Source organism: Aotus nancymaae, unplaced genomic scaffold (genome assembly GCF_030222135.1).
Source record: "Aotus nancymaae isolate 86718 unplaced genomic scaffold, 86718_ANA_hifiasm-v0.15.2.pri h1tg000010l, whole genome shotgun sequence".
NCBI classification, from domain to species: domain Eukaryota; kingdom Metazoa; phylum Chordata; class Mammalia; order Primates; family Aotidae; genus Aotus; species Aotus nancymaae.
The window spans coordinates 59,505,472-59,528,994 of record NW_026988421.1 but is presented as its reverse complement, the minus strand read 5'-3'; the positions used below and the strand labels follow the sequence as shown (position 1 = coordinate 59,528,994).

At 35.0% G+C, this 23,523-nt stretch overlaps 1 protein-coding gene across 4 annotated transcripts in view; it reads left to right on the top strand.

The window, feature by feature from the left end:
* Positions 1–23,523, top strand: part of CTNNA3 (catenin alpha 3) — a 1,835,081-nt gene that overhangs the window by 51,681 nt on the left and 1,759,877 nt on the right. The window contains exon 1 of one of the 4 annotated variants that reach the window (XM_021672822.2): positions 17,243–17,344. The exons of the other annotated variants lie outside the window; for them this stretch is intronic. The gene's annotated coding sequence lies outside the window, so the exon portion shown is untranslated. Of the gene's footprint in view, positions 1–17,242; positions 17,345–23,523 lie in introns of those variants that run through there. 4 annotated transcript variants of the gene reach the window in all.

The window sequence follows — 23,523 nt, the reverse complement described above, 5'->3', positions numbered from 1 at the left end:
ATTGAGTGTCTGTGAAGTGTAAAACATTGTTATCAGGCACAGAGATATCAAAATACTTAGTGTTTAGAAGGACAGAATCTCTCATACTCACAGAATTTTTACAGCAGATATCAACAAAGCTACATGTCAGAGTTGAAAATACTTCAGCATTGCCTGAAATCAACAGATAGTATTGTTGATCACTTATGATTCTTTGGACATTAAAACAATAAAATTTATAAATAACTTTGTTAGAAGACCATGTAGACATAGGGATTTATTTGACTTTTATGATGCAACTGTGACAGAGAAATGGGAATAGGAAGAATAAATTCTTTAGTTATTGTGAATCTTTGGAGAAATTAAAAGTATTTGGAGAAAATCTGCAGGCAGCAGAATAGAAAGAAAAGGATAGAGGGCACAAGCTAGAGGAGCCATTCAGTATTGGGTTTTTCTAAAGGGAAAACATGAGAATGGAATAAGGCATGGCTGTGGAAGGAGTCAGGGAAAGTAAGTTTTAGTTTTGTCATTGTTCAGTTTGGGAACCATGGTTTTATAAATAGAGTATATTGAAGGAAGAAAGCTAAGGAATTTGTGATAGATAAAACTAATTATTGGAAGTGGTGACTGGTCCGAAGAAATCAAAGTGGAGAGATTAGAGCTATCACTATTATGTGGTGGGAAGTGAGATATAGAGTTATGAATTATTAAAGAATACATTCTTCCTGTATTAAAAAACTTTTTAAATTGTGAAGTTTTATTATTCGGTAATATTTAGAGACAGACCATAGCTACAGAAGGATGGGCATTTCATTCTCTGTTCCCCATGAACTTCTGTTTGCATGTTTCTATTTTTTTTTGGAATAGGAGAGATTAAGATTTAAAGAGAAGTTGGCAACCCAAACTGGCGTGAAGAGAAACTATGTGCTTCGTAATGAAGACTTAAAAATAGTGTTTATTTATGGATCATTGGCTCATGGGAATGCTAGTCTAGAGATTTAAAAAGCGTGATTTTCTGATTTTTGTTGGGATACTGTATTTTAGGTGACTTGGTACTGCGGGATGGAACTCCAGAGTTTAACCAAGTTGCAAATCTAATGGAAAGTGACAGATAGTTGAGGCTGCAGAATTTTTAAAGGTGAACAGGACTGTTAGCTGCTGCATCTGATTTTTCATATGCTTAATTACTGTTTTTAACCACATTATTTTTGCCTGGGACTCAGCCAGTAATCTGTTACCAATTTAATCACTAGCTTCTAGCATATGATAAGTGACTGTGAGTTCCTATGTGCAAAATTGAAGATTAGGTGACGTTTATTTGGCACCCTCCCCATCTCTTTTCTTTGCCTTGCCTTTCGTTATCCTAACCAGGATGCTTTTCTGCTTCAGATCCCTCCTGGCAATGGGGAAATTGACTTGATGGAGAAGGCAATGTTTAGTGCAAAGAAAGTCTCTCAAATACTGGAACTTGAACAATGGAGGCCCCTACTTTAAATTAGCACTGTTCAAAATGTAATGGGCAGTTCTGTTTTTAACTGGTCTATGAAAGGAGATAAGAGGCTTGTGCCTGAAAGTAAATCAGCTACACCCTAAGCACTTGGTAGCGGGACTTTCTAGATGAAGGAAGCACTCACTAACTTAATTCTAGTACAGGTTCCTTTTCTCATTGCAGACCTGCAGTTTGAGTAGCATTGCTTAAGTTACACTGTATAAACATTTATCTCCTCTTACCTATATGCATGAAGGCAGAGAATAGGGATGAAGGTATACAATTAACTAGGTAATAAATGAATTACCAAGTCTCAGTTGATGAAGCCTCTAGAGGTGGCATCAGGGCAAAAAGACCCAGAGTTAGCTCATTGAGGGGCCCATGGAATGAGAGGCAGGATTGCCAAAGGGCTACATTGAGTCTACTCTAATATTGGTTTAGAATTCATTCATTCATTCTAGATGACTTGTGTGCCAGACATAGTTCTTAGTCTGGGGATAAATACTAGTGAACCAAAAATAGACCCTGTCCTCATGATGTTTCCTTTCTAATGTGTGTGTTTTTGTGGATAGGGGTGAAGTGAGAGTAATAAATAAACCAACTTCTCTGAGATTCTCCAGAAGAGATCCTGGGTTCTGTCTTAGTCCAGGGATAAAGCTCATGGGTCATGTTTTCATGGGAATTTGCAGGATTAACTTGCCTTTCTGTTAGACTCTGCAGGTTCTATTTTCCCAGTATGGGATTACAAAGGAATCTTAGTTTTAAGAATCAAATAGTCTGTGATAGACACTGTTGGTTGCTTATGCAATATCCATGTATTCTCCTCTGCTTGCTAATGGACAGAACCCTAATTTTGGTCAGGAAAAAAAAGGCATAATGTTATGCAGATTGATCTGCATCTTGTATCTCCTTCCCCCTTAGGACAGTTATATTTGGTTAAGACAGATGCATAGTAGTTCCTATAGACCTACCTCATTCTTTCTAGCAGCTTTATTCTGTTTTACTCTATATATGTAGCAGAATTTATTTAGCCCATTCTGAATTGATGGACATGTTTGGAATTTTCAGTATTTTTTATTTGTTCTGTCATGTTGCTGTGTTGCAATGAATATTCTTGTTCATATATCCTGGTATACTTTTTGAGTGTATGCTTAGGTTAAATTCATGAAAGTAGAATTGCTGTATCAATGGGATGTTTATTTTAAAATTTCATAAGTATTACCTTTAATTGGAAATATTATTCAACTCATTAAAGAGTATGCATAATTATAATTTGAGAGATATTGTCATAGTTCTCTTCAAGAAGTTCATATCAGTTTATATCCCTCCAACAGTGTATACTGAGAGCTTATGGTCCCAACCATTAACCAGCACTGATGATACCATATTAAAATTTTTCAATTTTGGCTGCTTGGTAAAAATAGTATCTTGTTGTATTTGATTTGCATTTAATTAATGATGAGTACAGTTGAACAATTTCTAAGTACTTTTTAGCCCATTGCACTTCTTATTATATAAATTGCCTTTACAAATCCTTTGCCCAATTTTTTCTATTGAGTCATCTTTTTATCCCACCATAGTAAATTAAGCAAATTAGCTTTTTGCCTATTCAAGATATTTCCCCATAACTTATTGTTTATTTTTTGACTTTTGTTTTATTTTTGAATTATATAGAAAACAAAATATTTTTGTAGTCAAAATTTTAAACCTCTTCTTTCACAGCTTCTGGGTTTTGAATTTTGCTTAGAAAGGGCTTTCTGCTTAATTATTATAAATTTATTATACATACATTAAAATTTTATTATACATAAAAATTTCCACTTAGTTATTGTAAGTTTATTATACATAAACTTATATATTCATACTTTCAGAACTTTAAAATTCTTGCTACATCTGGAATTCAATTTGGGCTAAAGAGTGAGCAGAGAGTAAGCTTTATTTTTAATTTTTCTCCTAAATGTTTATTCAGTTGATCCATAATTTATTTAAGAATCACTCTTTTTCCTGATAATTTGAAAAGCCATATTAACATAAGCTAAGTTTATAGTGGAGCCCTTTTCTCAGCTGTCTTTTCTGTTCTATTAATATTTGTTTCTATTTTTTCCAATCCTTACTTTTAAAATAACTTCATTTTGTAATATGTTTTAATAACTGGGAGGAATAATTCTTCTCCTTATTCTCTTTTGTCCTTTCAGGATTTCCTAGATGTAATCACAAATTACATCTAGGAAAAATCAAATAGTCTGTGATAGACACTGTTGGTTGCCTATGCAATAAGCATGTTTATTTCTAGATGAATTTTAACACTTTATCAAGTTTTCATGTGGTCGATGGACATTTAACAGGGAGAATTAACACTTTTGTAATGTTCAGTTTGCCTATACATCACTTTTTAGTTTACTTAATTCTTTTATGATAGAGTTTTAAAATTGTTTACCTGTCAGTATTTTAAAAATGTTGGTTGGTATCATAAATGGTCTCTTTCCTTCCATCATATTTAAAAATTCGTTATTATGTATAAAAAAGTGAGCCATTGATATGAGTCCACATTTGTATTTTTAAGAAGTGCCTCTGGTGATTGATACACAGCTAATATTCAGATGAGCTTCTGGGATCTAGATCTCTATGCTGCTCTTTTGGATTTGTTTCTTCAACCAAGTGTTTCCTCAGATCTATTCCAGTAATCAGCCCACATGTCTTTAAAAAAAAATCATTTCTAAAAATTAACTTTTTTAAAATAAAAAAGTTATATATGCACATTTATTTTAGTAAAGGGTACCTTAGCCAGGGTTTTTGGTTATAACCAAAGTCTACTCTAGCTGGTTTAAGCAACAAGAATTTCATAAATGACATTAGGTAGTTCATAGACTTGCAGGAGAGCCAGAGAAACAGTCAAAGACAATGCAGCTGGAAAGATTGGACAGTGTTACAGAGGTACTGGTTTCTACAATTTGGTGCTTTTGGGCTGGACACTGGAAGCCCCATCACAGCTTTCCTAGAAGATTCTGATTCCTGTGACCTTCTAAAATCTTACCCAAGCCATGTTTGATTGGTGAAATCTGAGTTCTATTTCAATCAATTTATTGCTCCATGTTATTCCAAATTATTTTAATGTTGTTTTATCTGTTAGTGAGGACTGATACTTCCTAGTGAGGCCATAGAGATTGTTAAAATATGAAATGCTTTTGTACTTCTCCCTTACCCTCACCAGTGATTTTCCTCCACTTGGCCTCTGCTTGAAACCCCCTGGACCTTTCCTAGACCCAGCAACTGAAACACTTGGTACAGGATGAGGCTTCCAAGACAACTCCAGGCTAAGCTCCGATTGCTTGGGGCCTCAGCCAGGCTGTTTGGGTTAAATATTTTTAATATCTCTCTTAGTGTTACTCTAATGACATCCAATTAGACTCTGTATTTTTTAAGGCTTTTCTGACCCTCTAATAATAAAGTCACACCAATGAAAGGATATATGACAATTTATTTAACTAGTCCCTTTTGATGCACATTTAGGTTGTTTCTAACTTATGTTGCCACAAACAATTCTGTAGTTCGTGACATGCATCTTTGTATGTGTGTTCAGATTCCTAGAAGTGGCACTGGTTTGTTCAAGAATTTGTGCATATAAAATTTTAGGAATACTATCAGCATGCTTTCCAAAGAGATTTTACCATTATTCACATTGACCAACAGTGTATGAGATAGCTCACATTTCTTCGTCTTGGCAAAGAATATTTCACAAAAGATTTGAAATATGTTTGAGTGAAACCAATTTTATCTTTTTAGCAATGATTCTGAAGAAAAAGGAAGAGAAGAAAATTAAGTTAGTTTAGTATGAGTGGCTCTTAGTGAACCTATACCAAGGTAGCAAAAAATCATTGTTCTCTTTTCTAATTAATAATATTTTTACTTTTCTAGAGACCAAGATAGAATTTGGTTTTATTTTTTAAATTCTACCTTTCTGATATATGAGACAACATTTGTAAATTCCCAGTATTATGTTTACCACTCTCATTTTCCATTATTATGCCAAGATGCTGCAAGAATTCTGTGATAACATATATATTTTTTTTCAGTGCTCTGTAAAATAGTGGTTCTCAACTCAGGGTGCTTTTGCAACTTGGGGGACATTTGGGAATGTCTGGAGATATTTTTATCTGTCATAACTAGGGGGCAGGTTCTTTTGGCTTCTAGTGGGTAGAGGCCAGGGATGCTGCTAAACATTTTACAATACACAGGACAGCCCCCAACCATAAAGAGTTATCCAGCCTCAAATGTCGATAGTACTGAAGACGAGGAACCCTGCTTTGATAGAATATACCCAGAAATAGACATTTATCTAAATTGTTAAGCATTCTCTTACTATCTTTTCTCCTTTCTTGTTTATCAGTTTCCTCTCAAGATTGTTGGTACTATCTTTTCATTTTAGAGACCATTCTCCTTGGGAGACAAGATGAAAGTAAAGTAAAAATATTGTCATTTTGCTTTCTCTCTGTTATGTGTTAATATTATAGAATCTGCCTGGGGGAGGAGGGGACTTGTGTCTTTTTTGTCCTTCCATCCTCAAACACAAACTTAAAAGTTTTTGTGGTGTTTAAGTCTTCGCTCATCCTAGGTTTATACCACCCTCCTAATAGACCGATACTACAATGATGTGTTCATGCAATCTTTACCCTCTTCCTTCTTCTTTTGTATGTTCTTCAAACATCTTAGCTCTTTAGAAAGCTCCTTGCATACCATGTTGAGTATACATTCTCTCTCATTTTTTCCTCATATGCGATGTAGTAACGGCTTACGTTTTTTGACCTATCTTTCATTTTAAGTCTGTGGCTCTGGGTCATTCTTATATTTTCTCTCAACAGCTAAGAAATCTAAGATACTTGTCTTACTTTGCTTTATGTTTTCTTTCTTGGCTGTAATGAACTCTAAGATGATATGTTCAGTTTTCCCCAAGGTTCCCGTCACTTTCACTTCTCTAACGTATCATTCTTTGTTGGTAATAATTAAATCCAGGGTAGCAGTTCCATTCTTTGCTTCTTTTGCTCTCTGAATGATGAAGCTGCTGGTAGAGAGGCAGGAGATAAAGGAGAGAAATGATTCAGATTTTGATTACTTTATTGTCTTTTGGTTTTGACAGATTATTGGATGTTTAAATCTTTGCCAGGTCTCTTTTTATCTTGACCTCTCACTTCAGTCAACTTTCTTTTCTTTTTAGCCTTTCCATCACTTCTTTCCTAGAATTTACATTTTTAGGTAGTTCACTGAGAACACAGCATAGATGTATTCTAAATTTTCTTTTGTCTTGGAGATAATTTTCCCTTACTTCGGTAAGAAAGTGTCTTCCTCTTTTATGTTATACAATTTTAAAATTTTGTTTTTTTCTATTATTTTTGAAATACATGAGATTTATATGTAGTTCTGGTGTTTGTCATAAATGAGGTATGTGTAGCCTTTGAGATCCATCACTATCAGTTTTGGTTCTACAGAATTACTCTCTCAAATCAAAAAGTGAAGGGTAAGTATCTTGTTAAGTTTATGGGCTACATGAGGTACATTTCCATAGGGGCAACTCTTCTCCTATTCCTATTATTTGTTTCTCTACTTGGAGGTGAATTTAACCCTAGATAATTTGAAGCAATTTGGTCACCTTTCTGAAAGAGATGCATAAAACTTAATCTCCAGAATACCCTTCTGCCTGCATTTTTCTTGTGTCTGCCTTCTCTGTTGGGGCTTTCTCATACCAGAGTACAATATGTCATTCTTTCCTTGTCCTCTTTCATCCTGTGCTGCATTTCTGGAAATCAAAATCTTTTGGCTGAGTGTAGTTAGAAATATATTGCTGAGAGGTGGCTAGGAACATCCCTGGCTACCTGAAAAGCAGCTTCTTTGAAGTAGCGGGATGCAAGCTGCTTTTTGATTGGCTGTGCCAGCCCCAAGTCGTTGATAGGATGTGAGGTTACATGGGTGGGATGTGACGTTCTGCCTCTGTGGCTGTTGCAAATTTGGGCTCAAGTGTGTTTCAGCTCCTTTTTTCCTCAATTGGTAATTCATGAAGTAGATAAGGCAAAGTGGCCAGATTTGCTAAATAAAAATACAGGACACACTGTTGATTTAAATTTCAAGGAAACAACAATTGTGTGTGTGTGTGTGTGTGTGTGTGTGTGTGTGTAACTATGCCCCAAATATTGCATAGGACACATACTTATGCCAGAAAATTATTCTTTGTTTATCTGAAATTCGAAGTGGGCATTTCATATTTTATCTGTGAACCTTAAGGTAAGGGAAAATTTCCCCCGGTGTTTGGAAACATTAATGATATCATTATCCTTTTGTATCTCAGATACTGGTATGAAAGGATCTTTTTCTAACTTGACAAAGCTTGCCCTTTCTAGTCTTGTTTCAGCTGCAGAGCTGGTCAGCACTGGGGAGACTGGAGGAAATTTGTAGAGTCTGGGAGCCTTCAAACAGGAGAAGACTGAAGACCTGGACTTTTTCCTTTTACAATGTGTCTATTGTTAGGAAGAGTTCCCCTGACCCATGCATCAAATTAGTCCTGATCAAAATTTGCTATTGAGTAAGAACACCAAAGACCTTTAAACTATAACCCCCATGGTGGCCTATGTTACCCTAGGAGGGTTTGTTTCTGGCACATGTGTAACTGACTGGAAGGCCCTCCTGACTCAGCCACTAGGCTTAGTAAACTGAAACGTTGAAGGCATGGGTTCTGTGCCATACTTATGCGGGAATGGTATGCTTGTCTTAAATCACTGTGGCCTCTCACAGGATCCATAGCAGTAACAGTAAGAGTGCAGCAGGAGAAAGGGCCTCACTGGACTGTCGGGAATCAGCTTCCATCAGTAAACTGTGTGCCAGGAACAGAACACCAGCATCCTTCAACAGAGCCCACTTGTATTCTAATCCATTTCTCTGGTTTTCTTTTTCTGTGGCATGTGAATGGAGACGCCCCCAGAATTTTTGAACAATTTGAGAGACAAGAGAGATGCTGGATTCCCTGACAGTCTGGCAATTGGGAAGTGGTTTTAGCTTGAAAATAGGAGTCACATCATTTTTACCTAAAACTATTGAAGTGGACCTTGCTATTACTACATATACACATATTTTGTTTCAAATATGACATCATAACATACATCATTTTATAATTGTTTAGTTCTATGAAAGTTTCTTTTTTCTTTTTCCAGTGGCATGAACTCAGACGACTGTAGATATTTTTCTGTGTTCTTGTGCTTTGCATTTTTGAATATACCCATATTGGTTAGATTAATAAAGATCTGTTTATAATAGACGATCAAGTTTTGTGATTTCTTACCATTCCTGGGTCTTTCTCTTTTTTTGCCAGCCTGTATCATTAATATATTTTAAAGACCCAACTCAAAAATTCACCTGAAATATGTAGTCATCCTTGGGTAAATGTTTTTAACTTTGATTATTTATCTTGGGTGCCTTAGCCTTTAGTTTATATGATATAATCTTACATTTAGGCATATGCTAATTTAAAATATATTGGTTATTGATCCCTATGATTGCATTCTAGAGAGAAATATAAGAGAATATATTTATGATCTTAAGATGGGACATAATTTCTTAAATAAGACCCCAAAAACATAGCCATAAAGTAAAATGCTGAAATTATTACATTAATGCAAAAAAATCCATTAAATTAATTAAAAGACTGAAAAAAAAAAGAAACAAAAACTACCAACTATTTATCCATATAAGGTGGATTGTATTGTTGTTTCCCAATCCTCTCTCTCCCTGTATCCATCCCCTTTGCCATGTGACTTTGCTATTCTTCCTGCTGGAAGCAGAGTGTATTTCCCTGCTCCATTAATTTTAGACTTGTCCATATGACTTGCTTTGCCCATTAGAATGTGGGCAGAAAAGGCAGAGTGGCAATTTTGAGCCTTCACCTTAAGAGGTACTGAATGTTTCCATTTGCCCCTCTTGTATTTCTGTTCATGAGAAGAATATGCTGTAAGTGGCCTACTTTTCCAAGGAAGATGAGAAAAATGTAGAGCAGTTCTGGATCCCAAAACTACAGCTTGGAGCAAGCTAAGCCAGGTCCATTCTGTATTAGCCAATCTTCAAGGAGAGGATATTTTCTTCTGAAAATCCACAAGAGAGAATAAATGTGTTCTTAGGACACTGAGTTCTAAAACTGAGTTCTAAAACTCAGTGGTGTTTTTTTTTTTTTCATATGGTGTTATTGTCAAAATAGTTGACTCATACACCATTTAACAAAAGTCATTTATCATAAGATTTTATTAAACACTCCAAAAAATTCATAAGGAAAAGACAAATAATCAAATAAGGAACAATCCAATAGGGTCAATGATATGTAAAAAGATAATGCACAGAAAAGAAAACTGGAATGACCCATAAATAAATCAAAGGAAACTTAGTTTCCTTCACTAGTTACTGGGTAAAGACACATTAAAACAGCAATAGGATACTTTATCATACTCATTAAATTGGTAAATATTAATGTATGGTAATAACCTAGTATCTGTAAGGATGTGAAGAAAATGGAACTTTCATATACAGATGGTAGAATATTCAAGGGAAGGTTTCCTAGACAAAGAGGGACATATGAAGTAAGGAGAGGATATTTTCAAGGACTGTTACTGACAAAGGATTATATTTACAATATATAGAGAATTCTTTGAAATCAGTAAAGAAATGAACAGGCAACCTAGAAAAAAAACAGGTGAAGAATACAAGTAAGCAATTCAATTCATAGAAGGGATATTTGAGTGGCTGACTAACCAACTAAAAAGAGATTAGCAATTACACTGGTAATCAGAAGTGCAAATCAAAACAATAGTGAGAACTCCTTTGCATGTCCACGTTGGTGGGACATGAAATGTCATGTAATATCTTGTGTTGGTGAGGAGGTGGGGATACATGAACTTACATTCTCTGCTGGTGGTGTTTTTTGGAGACCAATTTGACAATATTTATTGAAATTGAATACTTCCATTCTGACCCAGAAATTCTGCTTCTGAATTGTATTAGTTAGGTAGGACTGCCAGAATAAAATACCACAGACTGGGATCTTTAAGAAAGAGAAATTTATTTTTCCACAGTTCTGGAGGCTAGAAGTCCAAGATCAAGGTGTCAGCAGGATTAGTTTCTTCTGAGGCCTCTCTCCTTGGCTTGCAGATGGCCACCTTCCTCATATGGTCACCCCTCTGTGTGCACATTCCTGATGCCTTTTCTTCTCTGTGTCCTAATTTCCTCTTCTTATAAGGACACCAGTAGAATTGAATTAGGGCCCATCCTAACAGCCTCACTTTAACCTAATTACCTCTTTAACGGACCTATCTCCAAATACAGTCATATTCTAAGGTACTAGGGGTTAGGACTTCAACACCAGAATTTTGAGGAGATACAATTCAGCCCATATATATATATACCAGAGGGACTCTTGCATAGGCATACAAAGAGACATGTATGCGAAAGTTTATTACAGCATTGTTTCCCATAGCAAAGAGTTGGCTATTGCCGAAATGTACTTGATTAGTGATATGGACACATAAAATATATTTATAAATGTGTGTGATAGAATGCTACAGAATGGAAAATAAAGGAACAAACTAAATCTATTATATTAGTTAGGAACTCATTTTCATCAAATAACAAGAAGTCTGGAGGTAAGAAGTTAATAATGGATGTTATCAAGGGCCCAAGTTCTTTCCATAGTTCTGCTCTGTCATCCTTCCTCTTCAGCTTTGCAGTAAGATTGTTTTATTTCCAGGCACCTTGCCACAGTCAAGATAAGGAAGACATGGCAAGGATGCTAATGTCCTTTTGATGGGGAAAGCAAAAGCTTTACCGTCTCATTGGCCAGAATTCTTTCACATGCCATTCTGAGTTGCAAAGAAGGCTGGGAAATCAAATGTCCTGCTTCCATAGCAGAGAAAGATAAGGGAGAGCAAGGCTGGGACTATGTGCTGTGTAAGCAAACATGCAGTGTTTGCTACATCTTTATAGTCCAACATAGACAAAAAAAAAAAAAATACAGTGAAACAGAGAGAGAAAGAGCGAGAGAAGTAGAAAGAGATGGGAAATACAATATTATTTGTGTAAATTTAAAAATACATACATACATGAAGTTATATATTATAGTAGACTTATATAGCATATGTAAAAAAAGTTATGGAAGTTTAATTGGAAAAGTACCCATTAACTGCCATAAGAAGCAGCAAGGGGAATGAAACTGAGGACAGGGAATATAGACTATGAAAACAAAAAATAAAACAGGCTTTTCATGGACCAGTACCACCAGTGAGAAACATGATTGATTGTGTCTAATTCTGTGCATCCAAGACCCAGGGGGAGAAAAGTGGATTGGCTTGGGATGTGTGTGTATGGGCTACTCAGACTGATTTGGCAGGGTTATCATTTGAAGTAAAAGAAATGTGATTCATTGCTCTATCACTGAATTTAATTATTATTATTATTATTATTTTTGAGACGGAGTTTCGCTCTTGTTACCCAGGCTGGAGTGCAATGGCGCCATCTCGGCTCACCGCAACCTCCGCCTCCTGGGTTCAGGCAATTCTCCTGCCTCAGCCTCCTGAGTAGCTGGGATTACAGGCACGCGCCACCATGCCCAGCTAATTATTTTTTTGTATTTTTAGTAGAGACGGGGTTTCACCATGTTGACCAGGATGGTCTCGATCTCTTGACATCGTGATCCACCCGCCTCGGCCTCCCAAAGTGCTGGGATTACAGGCGTGAGCCACCTCACCTGGCTAAATTTAATTATTTTACCTTTCTCTGTGATAAGCTTCATTCTTTTCATACAGTTGATGACCTGATAGGAATGATGTTATAGTTTTAATTTAATGACTACAGCAATTATATTTTGGAAAATTTAGGGATACTACAAGTTTTACAAGATTGATTTTATTTATTTTTGTAGATATGTTTATTTTGCTCTGTTATGCAAATTCTGTAGACTAGACTTTGGGAGTCGATGAAAGACATGAGTAAAATAAACATGGCTGCTTGATAGTGAAGTCCATCACTCTCTAGTTTTCTGTTATTATCTTTGGAAATGGAGAGTGTGGGAGAAAGGATTTCCTTCCTCTTTTTCTAATATAGCCTCAGTGACTGAGTGGTTCTCTGCTCTGGAATGAAGCAGGTTGGCACAACTCCATAAGTCTTATGTGGGAACAAGACACTGAGGTTTCTATTTTTTCTTACTGTCATTTGCTTGTGTTTAGTTTGGTATTCTATCTTTAACCATCCTATACCCACTCTTCTAAAAAAATACTCAGTTTATTAATATGTGTTAGTGTCCCTTTAATTTTATTTATTAAGCATGTTGCAACTTTGGAAGACGCTCTAAACATACTTCCATTTTAGGACCACATTTTCTTGCTATCCAATTATAAATTATTATCATGGATGGAGTAGATGACTTCCATTGATGACCTGGATTCAATTTGCTAAATAAAACTATGTGGACATAATAATTGTTTATTCATTGAAAAATCAGAGAGGCAATTTATTTGATGTCTCTCACAACAGCCCTCTAAAATTCAATGGCATTTTGGTTTAGAAAAGAAGAATTTCACAAAGAGAAAAATATCTTTCCACAAAATAATGATAATTGATTAATGAATTATTTGGCATGGTAATTAACATTCCTTTATCTTCTATGTGTAATTTTATAAGTAATTACTCTTCATAGAAGTTTTATAGGTCTCATTTTACATCAGGAAAACAGGGTAAATTGGGGTCATTGTGGATGAGGCCAAAGAGAGTAAAGTGAGTTTGAATTTGAACCCAATTTGTTTTGCATTTCTTACTATTCTTGTTATGACATTTCTTCTCATATTCTTCACTGTACTTGTTTTGTAACATGGCTGCCTTATTCCTTCTATAATTAATCTTGGGAGGGCTCATCTACTCTTATGGATTAGAGTGTAACATGGATGGACAAGTTAATATATCTGCATCTCTAGGCATAATTTTTTTCCACAGTTCATGGATTCTCCGTATCCAGTTGCTCATGGGATGTAACTATTTGGATATGCCACTGTACCTCAAACTTAGCATACCTAACCTATGTCAGAGTCCGAGCTTGCACTATACCTGTTAATTGGTGTGAATATTACCTACTAAGAGCCCACTGCAATAATTAGGGGAGTAATAAGTTGTTTTGAAGATAAGTGAGATACAGTAGGCACTTTAGGAGGCCTAGGTGGGTGGATTGCAAGGTCAGGAGTTTGAGACCAGCCTGGCCAACATAGTGGAACCCCATCTCTACTAAAAATACAAAAAATTAGCCAGACATGGTGGTGGGTGCCTGTAATCCCACCTACTCAGGAGGCTGAGGGAGGAGAATCACTTGAACCCAGGAGGTGGAGGTTGCAGTGAGCCAAGATAATGCCATTGCACTCCAGCCTGGGCAACAGTGCGAGGCTCCGTCTCAAAAAAAAAAAAAAAAAAAAGAAAAAAGAACAAAGAAATAGAGTAGGCCTCTTATCTGTGGTTGCATTTTCTGTGGTTTTAGATACTCAAGGTCAACCCTGGTCTGAAAATATGAAGTGGAAAATTCCAGAAATAACCAATTCATAAGTTTTATATTGTGTGCCATTCTGAGTAGCATGATGAGATCATGTGCTATCCTACTATGTCCCAATCAGGACATGAATCATCTTTTTGTCCAGCATGCCCTGGTATATATGCTGCCTGCCCATTAGTCACTCAGAGGCCATCTAGATTTTCAAATGTGCTGTCACAGTCTGGCCCCAAAGCGCAAGAGTTCTGATGCAGGTATATTGTTATAATTGCTCCATTTTATAATTATTATTATTAGTTTCTTGCCTAATTTATAAATTAAACCTTATCATAGTTTGTAGGTATAGGAAAAAACATACATAGGGTTCAGAACTATCTGTGGTTTCAGGAATTCACTATGGGTCTTGGAACACATACCTTGTCTGTAAGGGGGGACTACTGTATATATAAAATGTATTGAAAATTCAAATAGAGCATATAATGTATGGAGGCATTTTTGCTAAAAGTAAAAAGGAATAAGCAGTGAATAGATACTACTTACTTAAAGTAGTAACTATTTAAGTACCTAGCTTAAAGTAAGTAAGTAGTATCTATTCACTGCTTATTCAGTCTCCCCCTCCCCCTAAGCATTATCCTTAATTAAAAAAAAATCTGCAAACAGAATTGAGACTAATAAGGCCTTTAGATGTAGGTTCTTAAGGCACCTGGGGAAACTGAAAACGACTGAGTGAGACATAGTTCAGGAGAGCCTGTGTCAGGAACCAAACTCACAGTTGGAAAGTAAAGTAGAATTACGTGGTTAGCTAGAAATGACAACAACAACATTATTTATACACATATTCCAAAATGTGTGGATGATTGGCAAAAAGGATAAGCAAATTACTGACAAAACTGACTTTTCAGTTTTCTTCTGAATAGTGGCTTATACTGTAAGTTAATTTGAGAACAAAGTCCCAGTATCTATTTTCTATTATAGCAAATATATCTGTTTAGAAAATTGAAGATATAAAATTTCATAAAAGAATATAGTTAAGAGGTATCATATTTTATTTCCAAATGTAAAATATGATATTTACCTGGCTATTGTTAGTTATTACACGAGGAAAGAAAATGCTGCATTTGAGTATGAGAAATGATTTTATAGAGCAGTTTCTTTCAATGAAGAACTCAAAGCTTGCTTTTATTATCAGAAATAGAATTCCCCTTAAAAGGAAAATAACCTATAATTTCTTATTTTGAATGACAATTGAGGAAGAGAATTAACATTTATTTTCTCTTTGGAAAATTTGGTACTTTAGCATAGAGGATATGTTGTTAGTGACAAGTCTGAAAGCATGAAAAAAGAGACTGCTCTTTGAACCTGTTTTTTTACTTTTGCCATAGTTAACTTAGTTAACTTGATGTATGTGCCTTAATAGCGTCAAAGAAACAGAAACTTTTTTTTATCTTCAGTCAAGATAAATTTGTGGGAGTTAATGATTTTAGTTAATTAGATAGTAAAATTTTTATTTTTAGAATAAATCAGGCATATTGCTGTCCATGCCTTTTCATACTGAGTGTTAAGTTGTGAAATAAAGAACCTGTCAATTGTATGGGAACTTCGTTAGTCATAACACTGCATGCTTATGAGAAATATAATAATGTAGCAACAAGAAATATGTCATTAAAAATTAGCCTGTGGCTTCTAAGATGTAATGAAAATTTAGCAAATATTAAACAGGGCAGTTATAATATATGAGTTAAAGAGTTTACAAGTGTCATATAATTTTAAAGAGAGATTTTATCTTTCAGTTTAGTTCTGTTTTCTTCAGAATTTGTTTTGGATTTTCTAATGGAGCTTAGAATCTTTATGTAAGATCACTGTCTGTTTGTCCCAGAAAAATTTAGGATTGTGGGAAGTCTTTCCATAAGAAGAATTTCCACCTCTTGGTCTTCTAGTGCTTTTTTTTCAGAGGATGCAGCTGAAGGAGCAGATAGAGGAAGAAATAATGGTAGTCTGATACAGATGAGAGACACTAATCTGGGATCTAAAGTCAAATTGATATGGGCAAAATAAAATGGGATATTTCTAAGCACAATTACTAAGGAAGGTAGAGATGATGTGTCCCAGTTCCTAGCTGAAGTATAAGAACTACATGTCATTGGGTGCAATACATGGGCTTTCAGAATCTCATAATACCCTCTGCTGGTTAAATGAGGGATTGTGTTTAAAAATGAGTGACTTGGCTTTTTTGTTTGTCTTTGAAATTATCGATAATTGCTCTATTAATTATAAAAGGATTGAACAGTGCAAAGTATTGTGAAATAATATAGGGAAAAATTGTAAATGTGAAGAATGAAGCCAATGTGTTACTTAAATGTTTTCTGAAGTGAAATCAATGTGGAAATATCTACAATTGAAATTTCCTAATCTTCTGGTCTATATTTTAATCATGAAGTAGGTCACAGGGAAGGAAAGTAGTAGGGGGAAAAATACATGGACCTCTTGCCCTTATCCTCAATAACAATTCTGATTAATTCAAGGTATTTAAATTAGTTTCATTATTTATTCCTAAATTATTGTTGTAAGAGCTATTGACAAAATCTGAAGGTGAGCTAAGAACTGCTTTTTTCACCTTACCACTGGGTACTATGCCTACTATCTGGGTGATGGGATCAGTTGTACCCCAAACCTCAGCATCATATAATATACCCATATAACAAACCTGAACAAGTACCCCCTGGATCTAAAATAAAACTTGATATTGTGAGGAAAAGAAAGAATAGCTTATCTGTGGATAGCCTGATTTAATTTCTTTTAAAAATAACAGGCATTATCTTAAGTAACTTAAAAGCTTGATTGCTTCAGGGAAGTATCATATAGCATGACTGTTTTATATTTTTTCTTTCTACTTTTATAAATTCTCAAAAATTCTACTTTGGGATTTGCAGTGTTTTGGGTACATAATGACCATGCAAATTATATTTAGAAGTTGATAGTGTATTATCAACAATTATATTTAGATAGTTGATGGTGTATTTAGAAGTTGATAATGTATTATTTCACTGTAAATCTGAAAAACACAATTTCAAGTCTGATTCTGCTGTTTGATGTTACTCTTCACTGGCATGTTGCTTTAAGAGCACCCATCCCCCCTTCTTGCTTGAGCCACTGTGTCCTGTCAGTCATCCTGAAATACACTAGGGTGCTTGTCAGGCTGTTTGCTTACAGATGCATCATAAGCCAAATTGTGAGCCATGATAGTGGCACTGAATTTCTAAATACAAGAAATTGCTTAGACAATTGGTTTAGTATCTGTATATGGGCAATACTCTGTCCTGCAGTAGGTGAGTGGAGTGTCAAACTTTTAAAAATCAAACTTTGCTATAAGGCAAATCCTAGTAATTATAGATTATCTGTTGCTTGGTTAGATAACTTTGGGGGAAATGAAAGGACATTATTTCTGTAAAATGGGATGAATAGAAACTATTATGTTGTGCATTTTTTACTTTTATAACTAATTTTCCTTTTAGTAACACTAAACTCTAGACTATTTTATGAAAGCTCCAATTTTAAATGTTTACTTTTCTGAGTATATTAGCAGACATTTCAGATTTAGATAAAAATGTGGTTCTCTTACACATTTTTTTCTTTCACAACTCAGGCAGATTCAATAGAGCAGAGGCTCAAGTCTGCTGTTTATTAGTGGCTTTAAAAATAGCACTAAAACAAATTCTCATGTGCCAATGCCCAAGCTATAGTAGTCTTACATCAGCTCATTTAAAAACTCCTACTCTGTAACTGAGCTGTTACTATAATGATTGAGTATGCATACTAGAAACTACGTACTTTAGACATAAAAATTGTACAGCAAGTAGGTTATTTGTGCAAACAATTTAATTGCTGTTATGGGCTTTTAAACTTAAATTGTGCATGGATGTTTTCCCTGTAGTTTTTGTATGCAGACTTAAATATTTTTTAACAGAGAATTGGTAAAGCAAAAAAGAAGGAACTCATGATTTTTTATACTTGTATATTCAATATGGTAGAGCACATATTAAGAGGCAGCAAGGAGTTAAAGTTGTAAGGCTTTATCTAAGGTAAATGAGAAAAGATTGCTTTTTCAGATACCTAGAATGATTATTTATTCCTTGCCTTCTTCTAGAAAGGATTTAAGGTGACTTACAGGGCTACATGAAATTCAAGATAGGATAAATTAAGTGTGGAGTGAAAAAAGAAAGAAAACAAGTGTGGGATATAAAACAGAGCCAGGAATAAGAAAAATAAATAAATAAACTCAGCAGTTTCAACTATAACTCTGGTGTATTATGGATTGAGGAGAGAGAAAATAGAGGGTTTCAGAAATCTTATGGTAGAGTTTCATGCAAACCAGTTGCCTCCCTTACCTTGGTGGCAGTTTGGAGTGAGGCGAGTATGTTGGATTGTGAATATTAAATATGCTTTAAATGTCACTTGTGTTTTGGTGAAAAAAAGTAAAGAACTGCTGCCCTTTTAACCCACACACTAACTTATGTGAATATAAATGTGGCCCCAAGTATTCAGAAAACAATTTGGTCTGTTAGTTCAGAAGAGAGACTAAAGAAACAGTTTTTTGGAAACAACCAGGAGTGATCTAAATAAGATCAAGTATCTACATGTTAGAACAGACATGACCAAGACAATATTTAAAATAAAATATATTTAGGAATTTTGTATAAATGTGTGAATACTAGACCTAGTATTTAAAAAAAATAAATTGTTGTAATTGGGATTGGCTGCTTTCCTTCTTTTCACGCTTTTAATCTAGCAGTAAATTTAACTTAAATTTCAACTTCTGTAAGGTCAAAATTAGCTGGATTGATCTAAGTGGTAAAAACAGTTGTTGGGTAGAAAGAAGGAAGTCAGAGACAGGACTTTGTAATGTGCTTTGATCTTCAAATACCCACAAGACACCTACTATGTTGAAGACTCTGGACTCTGGGCCTTGTACTCACTAACCTAGGCTTGTCTAAGTGAACTAGCTTAGAAACTCACTGCTGTCACACAGCAGTATTGAAAAAAGACAAGAGGGTAGCAGTTAAGATTTGCTAAGGATTTTCAGTGTTGTCTTTTGATATAAACATGATGACCCAGGGACAATCATTTGGTTCTTTTTTATTCATTGTTAAAAATAAGATCAATAAGAAATGATTCACCAGGGCCATGGTTGTGAAGATCGAGACCCGTGATGGGAAGCTGGTATTTGAATTCTCTGATGTCCTGTCTAAGTCAACAGCTGTGGCAGCCCCTCCCCAACAAAATAAATATTCGTTTAGTTTTTGAATTTTTTTTTTTTTTTGAGACAAGGTCCTGCTCTGTTGCCTAGCCTGGAGTGCAGTGGCATGATCATAGCTCATTGCAGCCTTGACTTCCTGGCTCAAGTGATCTTCCCACCCCAGCCTCCCAAGTAGCTAGGACTATAGGCATGTGCCACCTCACCTGGCTGATTTAATTTTTGATTTATATTTTTTTATAGAGATAAGGGTCTTGTTATGTTTCCCAGGTTTGTCTGGCACTCCTGGCCTCAAGCAGTCTTTCTGCCTTGGCTTCCCAAACTGCTGGGATTAGAGGTGTGAGCCACGACACCTAGCCTGATTTTATATTTATATCTTTTCTTTTTCTTATACTATTTATTTGCTTTATCCTAATATGTGTGTATATATGTATATGTATCTATGTATACATACAAAGGCATGTATACACATGCCCACATAAATTATAAGAATACTAAATGTAGTTTAAGATTACTTTGATACTCTTCTTGTCTTAGAGGATATCCCTCTGAAGATTAGAGTAAAAATATGTTTTGAAGTCACTTGAAATTCTTCATTTTTGTGTGGTTGTGAAGCTAACTTGAACTATAACTAAAGTTTATTTTCTTTTGTTTGCTTTTAATTTTTTGGGATTGATTTGTAACTTAAATATTCTTTAATTATGTGGCACATTTATATGGTTTCAAAGTCAAAATTCCAAAACTAGGTACATTCTTCTGTCTCTATTTTTTCCCTCCTCCTAAAAGATCACTATTTTAATTTGTTTTCCATTTGTCTTTCACTACTTCTTTATGAAAGTATAAGCAAAAATACAAAGGTGTTTGTAGTACAGCCTTTCTTACATAAAGGTAGTATACTATAAATACTGTTATGTACTTTGCTTTTTTCATTTAACAAGGTGGACTGCAGATTACTCCATTCAAGCATATAGACAAAACTTCACTTCTTTCCACAGTTACGTAGTACTTGTTTGTGTGGATATACCATGGTTCCCTCCCTCCCCTTCTTCCCCCTCCCTCCCTCCCTCCTTCCTTCTTTCCTTCCTTCCTGCCTTCTTGCCTTCCTGCCTTCCTTTCTTCCCTCCCTTTCTCCCTTCTTCTCTCTTTCTTCCTTCCTTTTCTCTTTTTTTTTTTTTTTTACCAAAATTACTGCAATTAATTGCCTTGGGCATATATCACTTTTTATTTTTATATTTGAGGTAGATTCCTAGAAACTGAATTGCTGGGTCAAAGTTTAAATACATACATATACATATAAAATTCATATATATGTATTGCATATTTTCCCTCCATAGGGATCATGTTTTAAATATCCACAAGGAAGGTATACGTGTATTTGTTTCTCTGCAGCCTTACTAACGAGTTGGTTACCAACATTTTGATAATTGCTAATCTGAAAGGTGAGAAAGAATATCTCAATGTATTGTAATTTGCATTTCTTTTATTATGAATGAGGTTGGGAGGCTTTTTACATGGTTAAACGTCATTTACATAATTTTCCATGACTGAGAAATTGCATTCAACCTCAAATAGTATCTATTGATCTCTTGCTATGAAAGATAAGTGAAGATGAGTATTTGTGGCTTTTCCATATTTTTTTGCTGTGTAATTCCACAGCAAAGTGCTAGTCTGCCCACCATGTCCCCAAATACGTTCTCAGTCCATGTGTACTGGATATTTCTAGTGTTACTAATGTTTTGTTGTTTGCTTCCATTTGTTTCTTGAATTCTAAATGATTGGAGAGAAGCAGGAGGGCGGTGTTTTGAAGCCAGGGGAGAAAAGTCATCTATTTCCTGTAGAGAGCATACTTAACATGTGGGATAAGAAACAGTTAAGTAGGATTAATAGGTATTTAGCCAGTGTTCCTGGAGAAACTTTAAGAAAATATTGACAAATAATGAACTTAGATGGTTGATTTAAAGATTCTGGCAGAGACTTTAAAAAATTCTCTTCAAGGAGTATTATGGAATGGAAAACTAAGAGACAGAAGAAACTGAAATTCCCCAGTTACATACTATTTGTTTTCCCGAGTGTATTTATTGATTTATAGAAAAATGAATATAGTGTTTTCAAGGACTTTGGTTTCATTTTCTTTATTCTGATAAGCAGACTTTTATTTATGTCTTGCTAAACAGAGAACACAGAAGAAATGGAAATTTTTTGGCTTCACATTGAGGTTGATGAGAATTCTACCTTTACCATTCTCTTTTTGTTCTCTGCTTTTTAACAATATCAGACCTTATGAGAATTCATATATAGTTGAACTGTTTTACACTATTATGGAATGGGATGGACCCATAGGCTCACTGGACTTGCAGCAACAGAAGCCCACTGTCACTTTCAAAGTGTATGTGAAGGACACTTTACTTCTGCCCTGGTTACTTAAACTTGATGCCTTTTCTAGCTGAAAGTTATTCTTGTTCTGGTAATTCAGTGAAAGCTTCTCTGTTGTCTCATATTAGATTAGCTTTTTTTGACTTCAATTTGACTAATTTAGTTCTATGGCTTTTAAAAAACATATAGGTAACCTTCATGCTGGGCTTATATAAGATGGGTCTCTGTTTTGGCATAATTTTTATATGGTACAAAATGCCCTTAATTTGAAGCCATTGCTACATAGAGTAACTAACCATGAGGCATTTCTGTCCTTTCTCTGTAGCTGCAATTTTGAAAATATGTGTCATTGTGAAATGTAGGGTGAGCTTTTAGTGTGAACTGACATTTTATAAAATAGCTAAATGGTATGCTGTCAGGGTCATGAAGTCATCTTGTGAAATTCTCATATACAATGTTACTTTTCAGGTAAGTCAGAAATTGAATTATGACTTTTTGCTTTTTTTTTTTAAAGAGAGAGATTAGATTTGACCAGCCATTCATGATCAGAAGGCTATTATAAGATTATAATATTGTAAGATCTAAATATAAGTAGAATCTGCTGGTTTTCTATTGGTTGAGGTTTTTTGTTTTTTTTTTTTTTTTCCATTTTTGCAGCTTTCATTTTGGTTGTATGTGTGAGGAAACATGTTTAATTTTGGTTACTATGGCTAGAGTAAACAAATTTTTTTATTTAATTAACTTTGAATCTTCTCATAAGGAATTCGTAAAACATCATTTTGTGGGGAGGGTCAATTTGATCATTTTCCAAAAAACATCAATAAGATGGCTATCTAAAGGTTTAATAAAGAGAATTTCAAATACTCAAATAAGCTTTATAAAGTTTGTATAAAAAATACAAAAATTAGATGAGTGTGGTGGCAGGCGCCTGTAATCCCAGCTACTGGGGAGGCTGAGGCAGGCGAATTGCTTAAACCCAGGAGGTAGAGGCTGCAACGAGCCAAGACCGTGACATTGCACTCCAGCCTGGGCGACAGAGTGAGACTCTGTCTCAAAAAAAAAAAAAAAAAGAAAGAAAAGAAAAGTAGAGATAGGGTTTCACCATATTGGTCAGGCTGGTCTTGAACTCCTGATCTCAACATGTTAACGATATTTACCTTTTGTTCTAAAACGTAATGTTTTGTTCTATAGAAATTCAGAGATTTTGGAAGCTAAGGAAATAAAAAGTACAGGCCCTTGGGGTTCCCTATACTTAGTGCATCTAACAATTGTAGCCTTAACTCTGGGCCATACCTTTTATGTACTACTCTGGAATTGATTTCAATTTCAAGATCCTTTAGGAGGCTGTTGTGCATTAGGAATGTGTTTGTTTTTTTAAAGAGTACTTTAGGCATGTTGCATTTCTAATTAGTGCACATGTAGGAAATATGCCTTATTGATTTTGAAGTGATTTTGAAGTCAAGAAATCCAAAAAAATGAGGTACCAGAGGGAACCTTTGTTTTAAACTCTTTTGTTATGAAAACAGTAAGTGAAAGCACTCTTGAATAGTAATTATGAGCTCTATAGATGAGGGAGAGGTTTAATCTGAATGTAGACCAGTAGATTCTGTTCTTTCACTTAAAAGGAAAGAAACTAACGACTAATCAACTAACATTTGTTGAGCCCCTGCTAGGTATCAGAGATATGGGCTAAGTTACGGATTTTATATGGATTTTCTTATGTAATCTTTCAGATCCCTTTCAGGTGAGTACTTTTATTATTCTCATTTTATGGATTAGGAAACTGATGTTCAGGAAAGATCAGTAACTTATCTAAAGTCACTAGTAAATAGAGCCTGGATTCTCACCCAGGCAGTCTTAACTTTAAAGCTGATGCTGTTA